Below are 17,268 nucleotides of genomic sequence, written 5' to 3' on the forward strand. Positions count from 1 at the left end.
GCTCCACCCATTTGCTTAAACTCAAGCTCACCTGCAACCCTTCTGCTCCTTCTAACCAGCCAACCTACTAACATGTTGCTCCCTTTATCAGCTTCTCGGGTAAACCTCTGAGTCTGGGAGGTCCAGACCCCTCTGTTGCTAAACAGTCCTTCTGAGTAGACTCTGTAAACTGCTTTCTCTGTCTTTTTGTCATGGCAAACTGTTTTAAGACATCCAGGACACATTCTATAGGACAAATTCTTCCTTCTGCTCCACAAAAAGCTTATCTTAAAGAATGTTCATTCAGAGCTAAACAAAGAATTCACAGCTGAGGAATGCCGAATGGCTGAGAAACACCTAAAGAAATGTTCAACATCTTTAGTCATAAGGGAAATGCAAATCAAAACAACCCTGAGATTTCACCTCACACCAGTGCGATTGGCTAAGATCAAAAACTCAGATGACAGCAGATGCTGGCGAGGATGTGAGAAAGAGGAACACTCCTCCATTGTTGGTGGGATTGCAGACTGGTAAAACCATTCTGGAAATCAGTCTGGAGGTTCCTCAGAAAATTGGACATTGAACTGCCTGAGGATCCAGCTATACCTCTCTTGGGCATATACCCAAAAGATGCCTCAACATATAAAAGAGACACGTGCTCCACTATGTTCATCGCAGCCTTATTTATAATAGCCAGAAGCTGGAAAGAACCCAGATGCCCTTCAACAGAGGAATGGATACAGAAAATGTGGTACATCTACACAATGGAATATTACTCAGCTATCAAAAACAACGAGTTTATGAAATTCGTAGGCAAATGGTTGGAACTGGAAAATATCATCCTGAGTGAGCTAACACAATCACAGAAAGACATACATGGTATGCACTCATTGATAAGTGGCTATTAGCCCAAATGCTTGAATTACCCTAGATCCCTAGAACAAACGAAACTCAAGACGGATGATCAAAATGTGAATGCTTCACTCCTTCTTTAAATGAGGAAAAAAAATACCCTTGGCAGGGAAGGGAGAGGCAAAGATTAAAACAGAGACTGAAGGAACACCCATTCAGAGCCTGCCCCACATGTGGCCCATACATATACAGCCACCCAATTAGACAAGATGGATGAAGCAAAGAAGTGCAGACCGACAGGAGCCGGATGTAGATCGCTCCTGAGAGACACAGCCAGAATACAGCAAATACAGAGGCGAATGCCAGCAGCAAACCACTGAACTGAGAATAGGTCCCCTATTGAAGGAATCAGAGAAAGAACTGGAAGAGCTTGAAGGGGCTCGAGACCCCAAAAGTACAACAATGCCAAGCAACCAGACCTTCCAGGGACTAAGCCACTACCTAAAGACTATACATGGACTGACCCTGGACTCTGACCTCATAGGTAGCATTGAATATCCTAGTAAGAGCACCAGTGGAAGGGGAAGCCCTGGGTCCTGCTAAGACTGAACCCCCAGTGAACTAGTCTATGGGGGGAGGGCGGTAATGGGGGTAGGGTTGGGAGGGGAACACCCATAAGGAAGGGGAGGGGGGAGGGGGATGTTTGCCTAGAAACCGGGAAAGGGAATAACACTCGAAATGTATATAAGAAATACTCAAGTTAATAAAAAAAAAAAAGAATGTTCATGGGGTTGGGGATTTAGCTCAGTGGTAGAGTGCTTGCCTAGCAAGCGCAAGGCCCTGGGTTCAGTCCCCAGCTCCAGATAAAAGAAAAAAAAAAGAATGTCCATGTTGTTAATTCATATTATTTCTTTTGTAGACTTATAAGCTATAGGAAACCCCCCTCAAACCCACCTCTCATAGACCAAATAGACTCCACACAGATAACTACATCTGCCTAAAGTTCCCACTTACTACCTATTCCAAAGGGTGGGACTCCTCTGGGTTTCAAATGTACATCTAAAATAAATTTCTTTTCTCCAAAACAGGCTTAATCTTATTCTCTGCCTATAATAAATATATGTGTGTTTCCACATCTTGTCAAGTTCAGGCACTTACTACACCCAGGACAGCTCCAGAGAAGCCACCTCTACATGTTCAATCTCCTCTCACAGACACAGATGCTTCTATTGGACCTGTTCCTTCTGACCTATCCTCAGATGGTTTCACAGACCCTGAACAACAAGGAAACAGTCAACTCTAAAACTGGACAAACATCCCATACTCATTTTTTTCTAGGTTCCCTAGAGACACATCACCCCAAAGCAAGCAGAAAGTAGTCAGAGATCACAATGTCCCTATTCCTGCTCCACCATTGCTTCTAATTTTTCCTTTTTAATTAAACCAAAATGGGGGAATTTTGAGCTCCACCCCACAGCTACCTGGCAACAGCCAGCTATGCTTGACCCCTCCTTTTTCTCTTGCTCTTTCTCTTTGCTCTTTGCTCTTCTTTTGCCCTCTTCCCCTCTGTCCTTTCTCTCCCCATCCACCACCCTCCCTCCATGTGCCAATGGCCAGCCTCCTTTACTTCTCCCCCCTTCAACTCTTCTTCTCTCATTAAACCTCTCCACATGGAACCATGTTGGCTTGATGTGTTCTGTCTGGACACTGGCCGAGATTTAAACCCTAACACACGTGCTATAGAGCTATAGGTAATCTGAAACTAAGATTGAGTATGGGTATAGATGGGTGGGACAACAAGCTACCTACTCCCAGGTAAGTGGAGCATAAGGCCTTGGGCATGAGGACGACAAGCAGGACAGACTTTGGAATGCTAGAAAAGGCCTGCAGATGTGAATATGTTAAATCCAGAAGAACAGAACCACTGTACTGTGCAGGGTCACAGTATGCTCTATCAGGGTGACACATTTAGGAAACATGTAAATATTCTGCCACAATGGCTCTTTTCTGGGTTGTACCTTAGGTAGACAGCCATATCCCCAACACAGGAGAGCACAGAAGCAGGGGTGGGGGATGTATTGGCCTCAAAGTCCTGGTTCAGTCTCTAACTTCAGCATTCTGAATTCCTGTTTTCTTGTCAGTACGAAGACTTCTGGCCCACTAAAGATGTGTGGTATGGGCATAGACTGGGGGTTTGGAAGAGTGTGAGAGCTAAAACCACAGGGGTTTCAGTGAAAGGGGGAAGTAAAAATTGGGACCACATAGAGGAAGGAGGTGTCCTAGAATAGTGTGCTAAGAAAATACTGTGATGTGTATTCTGCTGATATTTCAACATCAAATATTACCACGACTTGAACAGAATCCTTAAATTGGAGTGGTGAGGGAAGCAGAAATTACTTTAGGAGGTTCACTAGGCCTAAGGAACCCACAGCCTCAGGGCATCAGCTGAGTGACCCTTTCATTTCTTCCTAGTTCTCTTGGCCATCTGCTCTCTACTCTGCAATTCCAACTCTGATGACCCACTGGTGCCAAAAATAGCCCATACCAACAAGGCAGACAGAGAGAAATACAACAGACTAGCAAGGGAGTGGACACAGAAACATGCTATATAAGTGCCTCAAAGGCTCCATGGGAGACACTGTCCCAAGAGAAGCTTGCCAGATAGAGTGGCCTTCCTGTAAAGCTCTGAACTACTGGCTAAGGCACTCACAGAACACGCTCTGGTTACATACACGTTGACACTCACTTCTCTGGCTTCAGCATGTTGTTGCCATTTTCAGTCATTGTGGCCTTCACAGTACCACACCTTTGATGCCAAATCAGCAACCATCATTATGATATACAGTCTTCCTGGTTACACTAGAATCAGTCTAGGGCCCCGTCTGTGTACATGTCTCTGGGAAACCAAGCCATGCATGCCTATGCCTCCCATATGTGTCTTCAAATGGTGCCACTACTCACTGTGGCACTATATAGGGGCCCAGTCTGCTCCCTGACCATATTCCCTTTGCCTTTAGAGCACAGTGCTTTCCTGAGGGCTAAAGGCAGAGTGGGCTTTATTCATACTTTGTCTGCCACAGAGGCAGCCACAGAATCATGTCCTCAGGAGTGCAAGTGTATGCTGGAGGCTCCTGGAAATTGGAAGAACATCACCTGAAAGTGCTTATGCCATTTCCCAGTGCCTTCCTCATAGTGCTGTATGCAGCTTTTCTCTCCTTGTAAACACCAAGTGAGGAATGTCAGGGCATATAAAACATGTAACACCCCAAGAAAAAGGATGATTCTCAGCCATCAAGAGATTCAGGTTATGCTTTTTACATATTGAGATTTTCACTACCCTACTCCCAATGGAAACATACCATGAAATTCAAGTACTAGCCATTCACAAACTGGAACACCAGGAAGGAAGGAAAGAAATGGAAATAAAAGGAAATTCCTTCCCGTGACAAAAATTATATACCCAAGGTATTCGGTAGTGATCCATCTGTTTCATTTTTGTGGAATAGTTTGGACAATATTGGTATGAGGTCTTCTATGAAGGTCGGATAGAATTCTGCACTAAACCCGTCTGGACCTGGGCTCTTTTTGGTTGGGAGACCTTTAATGACTGCTTCTATTTCCTTAGGAGTTATGGGGTTGTTTAACTGGTTTATCTGTTCCTGATTTAACTTCGATACCTGGTATCTGTCTAGGAAATTGTCCATTTCCTGAAGATTTTCAAGTTTTGTTGAATATAGGTTTTTATAGTAAGATCTGATGATTTTTTTTAATTTCCTCTGAACCTGTAGTTATGTCTCCCTTTTCATTTCTGATTTTGTTAATTTGGACGCACTCTCTGTGTCCTCTTGTTAGTCTGGCTAAGGGTTTATCTATCTTGTTGATTTTCTCAAAGAACCAACTTTTGGTTCTGTTGATTCTTTCTATGGGCCTTTTTGTTTCTACTTGGTTGATTTCAGCTCTGAGTTTGATTATTTCCTGCCTTCTACTCCTCCTGGGTGTATTTGCTTCTTTTTGTTCTAGAGCTTTTAGGTGTGCTGTCAAGCTGCTGACATATGCTCTTTCCTGTTTCTTTCTGCAGGCACTCAGCGCTATGAGTTTTCCTCTTAGCACAGCTTTCATTGTGTCCCATAAGTTTGGGTATGTTGTACCTTCATTTTCATTAAATTCTAAGAAGTTTTTAATTTCTTTCTTTATTTCTTCCTTGACCAGGTTATCATTGAGTAGAGCATTGTTCAATTTCCAAGTATATGTGGGCATTCTTCCCTTATTGTTATTGAAGACCAGTTTTAGGCCGTGGTGGTCCGATAGCACGCATGGGATTATTTCTATCTTTCTGTATCTGTTGAGGCCCGTTTTTTGACCAATTATATGGTCAATTTTGGAGAAAGTACCATGAGGAGCTGAGAAGAAGGTATATCCTTTTGCTTTAGGATAGAATGTTCTATAAATATCCGTTAGGTCCATTTGGCTCATGACTTCTCTTAGTCTGTCTACATCTCTGTTTAATTTCTGTTTCCATGATCTGTCCATTGATGAGAGTGGGGTGTTGAAATCTCCCACTATTATTGTGTGAGGTGCAATGTGTGTTTTGAGCTTTAGTAAGGTTTCTTTTACATATGTAGGTGCCCTTGTATTTGGGGCATAGATATTTAGGATTGAGAGTTCATCTTGGTGGATTTTTCCTTTGATGAATATGAAGTGTCCTTCCTTATCTTTTTTTATGACTTTTAGTTGAAAATTGATTTTATTTGATATTAGAATGGCTACTCCAGCTTGCTTCTTCTGACCATTTGCTTGGAAAGTTGTTTTCCAGCCTTTCACTCTGAGGTAGTGTCTGTCTTTGTCTCTGAGGTGTGTTTCCTGTAGGCAGCAGAATGCAGGGTCCTCGTTGCGTATCCAGTTTGTTAATCTATTTCTTTTTATTGGGGAGTTGAGGCCATTGATGTTGAGAGATATTAAGGAATAGTGGTTATTGCTTCCCGTTATATTCATATTTGGATGTGAGGTTATGTTTGTGTGCTCTCATTCTCTTTGTTTTGTTGCCAAGACGATTAGTTTCTTGCTTCTTCTAGGGTATAGCTTGCCTCCTTATGTTGGGCTTTACCCTTTATTATCCTTTGTAGTGCTGGATTTGTAGAAAGATATTGTGTAAATTTGGTTTTGTCATGGAATATCTTGGTTTCTCTGTCTATGTTAATTGAGAGTTTTGCAGGATGCAGTAACCTGGGCTGGCATTTGTGTTCTCTTAGGGTCTGTATGACATCAGTCCAGGATCTTCTGGCCTTCATAGTTTCTGGCGAGAAGTCTGGTGTGATTCTGATAGGTCTGCCTTTATATGTTACTTGACCTTTTTCCCTTACTGCTTTTAATATTCTTTCTTTATTTTGTGCATTTGGTGTTTTGACTATTATGTGACGGGAGGTGTTTCTTTTCTGGTCCAATCTATTTGGAGTTCTGTAGGCATCTTGTATGCCTACGGGTATCTCTTTTTTTAGGTTAGGGAAGTTTTCTTCTATGATTTTGTTGAAGATATTTACTGGTCCTTTGAGCTGGGAGTCTTCACTCTCTTCTATACCTATTATCCTTAGGTTTGATCTTCTCATTGAGTCCTGGATTTCCTGTATGTTTTGGACCAGTAGCTTTTTCCGCTTTACATTATCTTTGACAGTTGAGTCAATGATTTCTATGGAATATTCTGCTCCTGAGATTCTCTCTTCCATCTCTTGAATTCTGTTGGTGAGGCTTGTATCTACAGTTCCTTGTCTCTTCTTTTGGTTTTCTATATCCAGGGTTGTTTCCATGTGTTCTTTCTTGATTGCTTCTATTTCCATTTTTAATTCCTTCAACTGTTTGATTGTGTTTTCCTGGAATTCTTTCAGGGATTTTTGCGATTCCTCTCTGTAGGCTTCTACTTGTTTATTAATGTTTTCCTGTGTTTCCCTAAGTGTGTTCATGTCTTTCTTGAAGTCCTCCAGCATCATGATCAAATATGATTTTGAAACTAGATCTTGCTTTTCTGGTGTGTTTGGATATTCCATGTGTGTTTTGGTGGGAGAATTGGGCTCCGATGATGGCATGTAGTCTTGGTTTCTGTTGCTTGGGTTCCAGCGCTTGCCTCTCGCCATCAGATTATCTCTAGTGTCACTTTGTTCTGCTATTTCTGACAGTGGATAGACTGTCCTATAAGCCTGTGTGTCAGGAGTGCTGTAGACCTGTTTTCCTCTCTTTCAGTCAGTTATGGGGACAGAGTGTTCTGCTTTCGGGCGTGTAGTTTTTCCTCTCTACAGGTCTTCAGCTGTTATTGTGGGCCTGTGTCTTGAGTTCACCAGGCAGCTTTCTTGCAGCAGACAAGTTGGTCTTACCTGTGGTCCCGAGGCTCAAGTTTGCTCGCGGGGTGCTGCCCAAGGGCTCTCTGCAGCGGCAGCAACCAGGAAGACCTGTGCCGCCCCTTCCGGGAGCTTCAGTGCACCAGGGTTCCAGATGGCCTTTGGTGTTTTCCTCTGGCGTCCGAGATGTATGTACAGAGAGCAGTCTCTTCTGGTTTCCCAGGCTTGTTTGCCTCTCTGAAGGTTCAGCTCTCCCTCCCTCCCTTTTCATTTCTGATTTTGTTAATTTGGACGCACTCTCTGTGTCCTCTCGTTAGTCTGGCTAAGGGTTTATCGATCTTGTTGATTTTCTCAAAGAACCAACTTTTGGTTCTGTTGGTCCTTTTTGTTTCTACTTGGTTGATTTCAGCTCTGAGTTTGATTATTTCCTGCCTTCTACTCCTCCTGGGTGTATTTGCTTCTTTTTGCTCTAGAGCTTTTAGGTGTGCTGTCAAGCTGCTGACATATGCTCTTTCCTGTTTCTTTCTGCAGGCACTCAGCGCTATGAGTTTTACTCTTAGCACAGCTTTCATTGTGTCCCATAAGTTTGGGTATGTTGTATCTTCATTTTCATTAAATTCTAAAAAGTTTTTAATTTCTTTCTTTATTTCTTCCTTGACCAGGTTATCATTGAGTAGAGCATTGTTCAATTTCCAAGTATATGTGGGCATTCTTCCTTGATTGTTATTGAAGACCAGTTTTAGGCCGTGGTGGTCCGATAGCACGCATGGGATTATTTCTATCTTTCTGTACCTGTTGAGACCCGTTTTTTGACCAATTATATGGTCAATTTTGGAGAAAGTACCATGAGTACCTGAGAAGAAGGTATATCCTTTTGCTTTAGGATAGAATGTTCTATAAATATCCGTTAAGTCCATTTGGTTCATGACTTCTCTTAGTCTGTCTACATCTCTGTTTAGTTTCTGTTTCCATGATCTGTCCATTGATGAGAGTGGGGTGTTGAAATCTCCCACTATTATTGTGTGAGGTGCAATGTGTGTTTTGAGCTTTAGTAAGGTTTCTTTTACATATGTAGGTGCCCTTGTATTTGGGGCATAGATATTTAGGATTGAGAGTTCATCTTGGTGGATTTTTCCTTTGATGAATATGAAGTGTCCTTCCTTATCTTTTTTTATGACTTTTAGTTGAAAATTGATTTTATTTGATATTAGAATGGCTACTCCAGCTTGCTTCTTCTGACCATTTGCTTAGAAAATTGTTTTCCAGCCTTTCACTCTGAGGTAATGTCTGTCTTTGTCTGTGAGGTGTGTTTCCTGTAGGCAGCAGAATGCAGGGTCCTCGTTGCGTATCCAGTTTGTTAATCTATGTCTTTTTATTGGGGAGTTGAGGCCATTGATGTTGAGAGATATTAAGGAATAGTGATTCTTGCTTCCTGTTATATTCATATTTGGATGTGAGGTTATGTTTGTGTGCTTTCATTCTCTTTGTTTTGTTGCCAAGACGATTAGTTTCTTGCTTCTTCTAGGGTATAGCTTGCCTCCTTATGTTGGGCTTTACCCTTTATTATCCTTTGTAGTGCTGGATTTGTAGAAAGATATTGTGTAAATTTGGTTTTGTCATGGAATATCTTGGTTTCTCCATCTATGTTAATTGAGAGTTTTGCAGGATACAGTAACCTGGGCTGGCCTTTGTGTTCTCTTTGGGTCTGTATGACATCAGTCCAGGATCTTCTGGCCTTCATAGTTTCTGGTGAGAAGTCTGGTGTGATTCTGATAGGTCTGCCTTTATATGTTACTTGACCTTTTTCCCTTACTGCTTTTAATATTCTTTCTTTATTTTGTGCGTTTGGTGTTTTGACTATTATGTGACAGGAGGTGTTTATTTTCTGGTCCAATCTATTTGGAGTTCTGTCGGCTTCTTGTATGCCTATGGGTATCTCTTTTTTTAGGTTAGGGAAGTTTTCTTCTATGATTTTGTTGAAGATATTTACTGGTCCTTTGAGCTGGGAGTCTTCACTCTCTTCTATACCTATTATCCTTAGGTTTGATCTTCTCATTGAGTCCTGGATTTCCTGTATGTTTTGGACCAGTAGCTTTTTCTGCTTTACATTATCTTTGACAGTTGACTCAGTGATTTCTATGGAATCTTCTGCTCCTGAGATTCTCTCTTCCTTCTCTTGAATTCTGTTGGTGAAGCTTGTATCTACAGCTCCTTGTCTCTTCTTTTGGTTTTCTATATCCAGGGTTGTTTCCATGTGTTCTTTCTTGATTGCTTCTATTTCCATTTTTAATTCCTTCAACTGTTTGATTGTGTTTTCCTGGAATTCTTTCAGGGATTTTTGTGACTCCTCTCTATGGGCTTCTACTTGTTTATTTATGATTTCCTGATATTCTTTCAGGGATTTTTGTGTCTCCTCTCTATGGGCTTCTACTTGTTTATTTATGTTTTCCTGGAATTCTTTCAGGCATTTTTGCGATTCCTCTCTGTAGGCTTCTACTTGTTTATTAATGTTTTCCTTTGTTTCTCTAAGGGAGTTCTTCACGTCTTTCTTGAATTCCTCCAGCATCATGATCAAATATGATTTTTAAACTAGATCTTGCTTTTCTGGTGTGTTTGGACATTCCATGTTTATTTTGGTGGGAGAATTGGGCTCTGATGATGCCATGTAGTCTTGGTTTCTGTTGCTTGGGTTCCTGCGCTTGCCTCTCGCCATCAGATTATCTCTAGTGTTACTTTGTTCTGCTATTTCTGACAGTGGCTAGACTGTCCCTATAAGCCTGTGTGTCAGGAGTGCTGTAGACCTGTTTTACTGTTTTCTTTCAGCCAGTTATGGGGACAGAGTGTTCTGCTTTCGGGCGTGTAGTTTTTCCTCTCTACAGGTCTTCAGCTGTTCCTGTGGGCCTGTGTCTTGAGTTCACCAGGCAGGTCACTTGCAGCATACAAGTTGGTCTTACCTGTGGTCCCAAGGCTCAAGTTCGCTCGCGGGGTGCTGCCCAGGGGCTCTATGCGTCGGCAGCAACCAGGAAGACCTGTCCCACCCCTTCTGGGAGCTTCAGTGCACCAGGGTTCCAGATGGTCTTTGGCTTTTTCCTCTGGCGTCCGAGATGTGTGTGCAGAGAGCAGACTCTTCTGGTTTCCCAGGCTTGTCTGCCTCTCTGAAGGTTTAGCTCTCCCTCCCACGGGATTTGGGTGCAGAGAACTGTTTATCTGGTCTGTTTCCTTCAGGTTCCAGTGGTGTCTCAGGCAGGGGTCCTGCCGCTCCTGGGCCCTCCCCCACGGGAGCCCAGAGGCCTTATACAGTTTCCTCTTGGGCCAGGGATGTGGGCAGGGGTGGGCAGTGTTGGTGGTCTCTTCTGCTCTGCAGCCTCAGGAGTGCCCACCTGTCCAGGCGGTGAGGTCTCTTTCCCACGGTGTCTGGGAGCAGAGAGCTGCTGTGGGCCGGGATCCGCGGGTGTGGGACTTCCGGTAAACACAGGACGTGCCCGGTCCTAGAGGAATTCTGCCTCTGTGTGTCACCAGGCAGCTTTCTTGCAGCAGACAAGTTGGTCTTACCTGTGGTCCCGAGGCTCAAGTTTGCTCTCGGGGTGCTGCCCACAGGCTCTCTGCGGCGGCAGCAACCAGGAAGACCTGTGCCGCCCCTTCCAGGAGCTTCAGTGCACCAGGGTTCCAGATGGCCTTTGGTGTTTTCCTCTGGCGTCCGAGATGTATGTACAGAGAGCAGTCTCTTCTGGTTTCCCAGGCTTGTCTGCCTCTCTGAAGGTTTAGCTCTCCCTCCCACGGGATTTGGGTGCAGAGAACTGTTTATCCGGTCTGTTTCTTTCAGGTTCCGGCAGTGTCTCAGGCAGGGGTCCTGGAGAATTGTTTTTTAATTTATTCTTTCCTTTTACTTGTACAGTGTTTTGCTTGCATATATATTTGTGAAGTATGTGCAAGTGTGGTCCCGTGAGTATTTTATTCACCTTTCTAAGAAGGAATGAATCATACACATTGTTATCTTTTTTCTTCTTGAGCTTCATATGGTCTGTGAATTTTTTCTTGGGTATTCTGAGCTTTGGGGCTAATAGCCATTTATCAGTGAGTTTATACCATGTATGTTGTTTTGTGACTGGGTTACCTCACTCAGGATGATATTTTCTTTTCTTTCTTTTTTCTTTATTCTATTTTTTGACAAGCTATTCATAAAAGGAATCTTATACAATTAATGGGATGTTAAAAACATTTATTCTCTCATAAATATTATTTTCTTTTATTTCTTTTTCTTTTTTATTGGCTATTTTCTTTAATTATATTTAAATGTTATCCCCTTTCCTGATTTCCCCTCTGGAGTCCCCTTATTCCTTCCCCCTTCCCCCTGCCTCTAAATGAGAGTGTTCCCCAACACAGCCAACCACTCCCTCCCATCTCCCTGCCCTGGCTTTCCCCTACACTGGGTCTTTGAGTCTTTTTTTTTCAAGCAAGATAAAAAAATGAATCATAGCCAATTTTATTCAAATTTCCAAAATTTTTAGCAAACATGTTAATTGCTTCTAAAAATGTACGTCGTCTTTTATACATAATGGTTACTGTGTCTTCCACTGATTCCTTTTTCTTCTTTATAATCCTTTAATAGAAGCCAGAATCTTGGGTTGCCCAGTTGGGAGCCTCTGATCTACTGTTCTGATTAAGTTTCTTTTCGATATTCATGGCCAACATTTGGCTTCTAAAAGAAAGACCTTTAGTCTTTTCAATCACTTGCTGGTAGGGTGAGACTGCATTGTTGCCCATTACCACATGACCTAGTTTAGAATCAATCTTGGCATCCAACCTCGCATTTCTAATCAAATTCACAATCCATCTTTCAGCTTCTTCTGGAGTCATATTCAGTTTATCTGCTAGCATATTACTGCTGATACACTGGTGGATACGACAGAAAGTCTCAAATATGAAGAGACGGGCATTCTCAATGAAGTCCTCAAGACATGCTACCAGGAAGAAGTCATTCACAAGCACTGATTCACATTCTCTTAGCTTTTTCTGAGCTCCATCAAAATCAAAGTTAACATATAGGCATTCAACAAATTCTGTAATTGGGTCTTTATATGTGTAAGACTCCTGTTGAATAACTTTCACTAGGTCTTTCAGCACCTGCCGGCGTTTCCGCACATCTTTGTTGGTTATGACGGCAGTGGTCAAATAGCGGAGAATATGTGGACACATTGTCTGAATTGCATTAAAGTACTGTGGTTGGTAAAGGAAGAGATCAATAATATTATCACGGCCTTTTGGATGGTTGAAAAAAACAAACAGAGACCAGTGAATGAGCCATGTTCGCTGCTGAAGAGACTGGAGTGGAGAACTCACAGAATTATTGTCTATGGTCTCTTTTAATCGAGTAAGGTCTTCCATGGCTGCATCCCAATTCTGCATTAATATTTCAGAGGCCAGTTTTCCCCAGAGTGAACTTAAAGCATTTCTATCTGTTGCTGGAACCAAAACTCTAAAGAAGTAAAGATACTCTGCTGCTCCAGAGTAATTTCCACACTCATATTGGAATTTTGCGTATCTGTAGAGCATATCTAAGTACTCCTGCCTAAACCCATGCTTGTCTGCCAGGTAGTCAAACAACATCCGGCCATCCCTGGTTGACTGCATCTGCCTTGTAGTTTCTGGATCTTCAAACATCTTCACAATTGGCTCTGTTTCTGCCTGGAGTTGTTTCAGCTGTGCAACAACTGTGGTTCTTTTTTCTCTCAGAGCATGGGGAATATCATCGGAATAAAGGTTTTTGTAAACATCCATAGCAAAGTCCACCATATTGGTATCACTAAGAAGATCCAATTTTCCTTGTAATAATTCTTTCTCATTATAAATCTCTTTCACAGAGAGAAACTCAAGAAGCGGAAAGACCAGGTGTCGATCCAGAAAGTGTGCGATGCGAGTAGTCAAGTCGTACTCCGCCATCTTGCCGGGGGAAAGGAGGGTCTTTGAGTCTTAACAGGGCAAAGGCTTCCCCCCATGGATGCCCAAAAAGGCCATACTCTGCTACATATGTGCCTGGAGCAATGGGTCCCTCCTTGTAAACTCTTTGGGTGGTTGATTAGGCTATATAAGACCTGAGGGGGTCTGGTTGTTTGATATTGTTGTTCTTGCTATGGGGTTGCAAACCCTTCAACTGCTTCAGTCCTTTCTCTAACTCCTCCATTAGGGACCTCGTTCTCAGTTCAATGGTTGACTACAAGGACTTGTCTCTGTATTTGTCAGGCTTTGGCAGAGACTCTCAGGAAACAGCAATATCAGGCTCCTGTCAGCATGCAGTTCTGGAAATCCACAATATTGTCTGGGTTTGGTGACAGTATACAGGATGGAGCCCAATGTGGGGCCATCTCTGGTTGACCTTTTCCTGCTACATACTTTGCCTCTGTATTGTCTCCTGTCAATATTTTATTCTCCCTTCTAAGAAGCACTTTGGGGTATAGGGCCACTGGGAACAGGAAGATAGGGTCACTCAAGCTGCAGGTCCCCTGCTCTCCAGACTGAGCCTGGATTGGAAGGGACCCAGTCAAACAGCTCCCTGCACCCAAATCCCATGGGACGGAGAGCTAAAATTTCAGAGGGGCAGACACGTCTAGGAAGCCAAAGGAGACTACACTCAGCCCACACTTCTAACTCTAGAGGAAAACGCCTAGGGCCATCTGGACCCCCTGTGCACAGGGACATGAGAAAAGGCGGGAGAGGCTCTTCTGGTTGCTGGACTCACAGAGAGGTGAAACACAGCACCTGAGGAGCGATGTCAGGCATAAAAGCAGAGGGAAGACCAACTTTTAGGCTCCAAGTGACCTGCCTGGTGGACTCAGGACATGTGCCCAAAGGAACAGCAGAAGAACAGTAGACAGGAAAGACTACATGCCTGAAAGCAGAATACTCTGTTCCCATAACTGGCTGAAAGAAAACAGGAAAACAGGTCTACAGCACTCCTGACACACAGGCCTATAGTATGGTCTAGTCACTGTCAGAAATAGCAGAACAAGGTAACATCAGAGAAAACCTGATGGCAAGAGGCAAGTGCAGAAACCCAAGCAACAGAAACCAAGACTACATGGCATCATTGAGGACAATTCTCCCACCAAAGCAAACACCGAATATCCAAACACACCAGAAAAGCAAGATCTAGATTTTAAATCACATTTGATCATGATGATGGAGGATTTCAAGAAAGACATAAAGAATTCCCTTAGAGAAAAGCAGGAAAACATAAATAAACAAGTAGAAGACTATAGAGAGGAATCACAAAAATCCCTAAAAGAATTACAGGAAAACACAAACAGGTGAAGGAAATAAAAATGGAAATAGAGGCAATAAAGAAAGCACAAAGGGAGACAACCCTGGATATAGAAAACCAAAGGAAGAGACAAAGAACCATAGATACAAGCATCACCAACAGAATGCAAAAGATAGAAGAGAAAATCTCAGGAACAGAAGATTCCATAGAAATTAATGACACAACTGTTAAAGATAATGTAAAAAGGGAAAAGCTACTGGCCCAAAATATACAGGAAATCTGGGACACAGTGAGAATATCACACCTAAGGATAACAGGTATAGAAGAGAGTGAAGACTCCCAACTCAAAGGACCAGTAAATATCTTCAACAAAATCATAGAAGAAAACTTCCCTAACCAAAAGAAAGAGATACCCATGAACATACAAGAAGCCTACAGAACTCCAAATAGATTGGACCAGCAAAGAAACTCCTCTCATCACATGATAGTCAAAAAACCAAATGCACAAAACAAAGAAAGAATATTAAGGGGTTGGGGATTTAGCTCAGCGGTAGAGCGCTTGCCTAGCGAGCACAAGGCCCTGGGTTCGGTCCCCAGCTCCGAAAAAAAAAAAAAAAGAAAGAAAGAATATTAAAAACAGTAAGGGAAAAAGGTCAAGTAACATATAAAGGCAGACCTATCGGAATGACACCAGAATTCTGACCAGAGACTATGAAAGCCAGAAAATCCTGGACAGATGTCATACAGACCCTAAGGAAAAACAAGTGCTGTCCAGGATACTGTATCCAGCAAAACTCTCAATTAACATAGATGGAGAAACCAAGATATTCCATGACAAAACCAAATTTACACAATATCTTTCTACAAATCCAGCACTACAAAGGATAAAAAATGGTAAACACCAACATAAGGAGGCAAGGTACACCTTAGAAAAAGCAAGAAACAAACCGTCTTGCAACAAAACAAAGAGAATACAAGCACACAAACTTAATCACACATCTAAATACGAAAGCAACAGGAAGCAACAATCACTTTTCCTTAATATCTCTCAACAACAATGGACTCAATTCCAAAATAAAAACACACAGATTAACAAACTGAATACACAATGAAGACCCAACATTTTGCTGCCAACAGGAAACACACCTCAGAGACAAAGACAGACACTACCTCAGAGTGAAAGCCTGGAAAACAACTTTCCAAGCAAATGGTCTAAACAAGCAAGCTGGAGTAGCCATTCTAATATCGAAAAAAATCGATTTTCAACCAGAAGTCATCAAAAAAGATAAGGAAGGACACTTCATGTTCATCAAAGGAAATATCCACCAAGATGAACTCTTGATCCTAAATATCTATGGTCCAAATACAGGGCACCTACACACATGAAAGAAACCTTACTAAAGCTCAAAGTACGCATTGCACCTCACACAATCACAGTGGGAGATTTCAACACCCCACTCTCATCAACGGACAGATCATGGAAACAGAAATTAAACTGAAACATAGACAGGCTAAGAGAAGTCATGAACCAAATGGACTTAACAGATATTTTATAGAACATTCTATCCTAAAACAAAATGATGTGCCTTCTTCTTACCACCTCATGGTACTTTCTCCAAAATTGACCATATAATAGGTCAAAGACAGGCCTCAACAGATACAGAAAGATAGAAATAATCCCATGCATCCTATCAGACCACCACGGGCTAAAGCTGGTCTTCAATAACAACAAGGGAAGAATGCCCACATATACATGGAACTTGAACAATGCTCTACTCAATGATAACCTGATCTAGGAAGAAATAAAGAAAGAAATTAAAGACTTTTTAGAATTTAGTGAAAATGAAGGTACAAACTTACGGGACACATTGAAAGCTGTGCTAAGAGGAAAACTCATAGCTCTGAGTGCCTGCAGAAAGAAGCAGGAGAGAGCATATGTCAGCAGCTTGACAGCACACCTAAAAGCTCTAGAACAAAAAGAAGCAAATACACCCAGGAGGAGTAGAAGGCAGGAAATAATCAAACTCAGAGCTGAAATCAAAGAAGTAGAAACAAAAAGGACCATAGAAGGAATCGATAAAAACAAAAGTTCGTTCTTTGAGAAAATCAACAAGGTAGATAAACCCTTAGCCAGACTAACGAGAGGACACAGAGAGTGTGTCCAAATTAACAAAATCAGAAATGAAAAGGGAGACATAACTACAGAATCAGAGGAAATTCAAAAAATCATCAGATCCTACTACAAAAGCCTATATTCAACAAAACTTGAAAATCTGCAGGAAATGGACAATTTCCTAGACAGATATCAGGTACCAAAGTTAAATCAGGAACAGATTAAACCAGTTAAACAACCCCATAACTCCTAAGGAAATAGAAGTAGTCATTAAAGATCTCCCAACCAAAGAGAGCACAGGTCCAGACAGGTTTAGTGGAGAATTCTATCAGACATTCATAGAAGACCTCATACCAATACTATCCAAACTATTCCACAAAATTGAAACAGATGGAGCGCTACCGAATTCCTTCTATGAAGCCACAATTACTCTTATATCTAAACCACACAAAGACCCAACAAAGAAAGAGAACTTCAGACTAATTTCCCTTATGAATATTGACGCAAAAATACTCAATAAAATTCTGTCAAACCAAATCCCAGAGCACATCAAAACAATCATCCACCATGATCAAGTAGACTTCATCCCAGGCATGCAGGGATGGTTGAATATAAGGAAAACCATCAACATGATCCATTATATAAACAAACTGAAAGAACAAAACCGCATGATCATTTCATTAGATGCTGAGAAAGCATTTGACAAAATTCAACACCCCTTCATGATAAAAGTCCTGGAA

General features: G+C 42.0%; 1 pseudogene across 1 annotated transcript; it reads right to left on the reverse strand.

Moving 5' to 3' along the window:
* Positions 1 to 11,624: 11,624 nt before the first annotated feature.
* Eif3el1 (eukaryotic translation initiation factor 3, subunit E like 1) lies at positions 11,625 to 13,115 on the reverse strand (annotated as a pseudogene). The gene has a single exon (XR_015646283.1). The product of XR_015646283.1 is annotated as a eukaryotic translation initiation factor 3, subunit E like 1 (transcript).
* Between the last annotated feature and the right edge of the window lie 4,153 nt (positions 13,116 to 17,268).

The sequence above is a fragment of the Rattus norvegicus genome, chromosome 1 (genome assembly GCF_021556685.1).
Source record: "Rattus norvegicus strain SHRSP/BbbUtx chromosome 1, alternate assembly SHRSP_T2T, whole genome shotgun sequence".
NCBI lineage: Eukaryota > Metazoa > Chordata > Mammalia > Rodentia > Muridae > Rattus > Rattus norvegicus.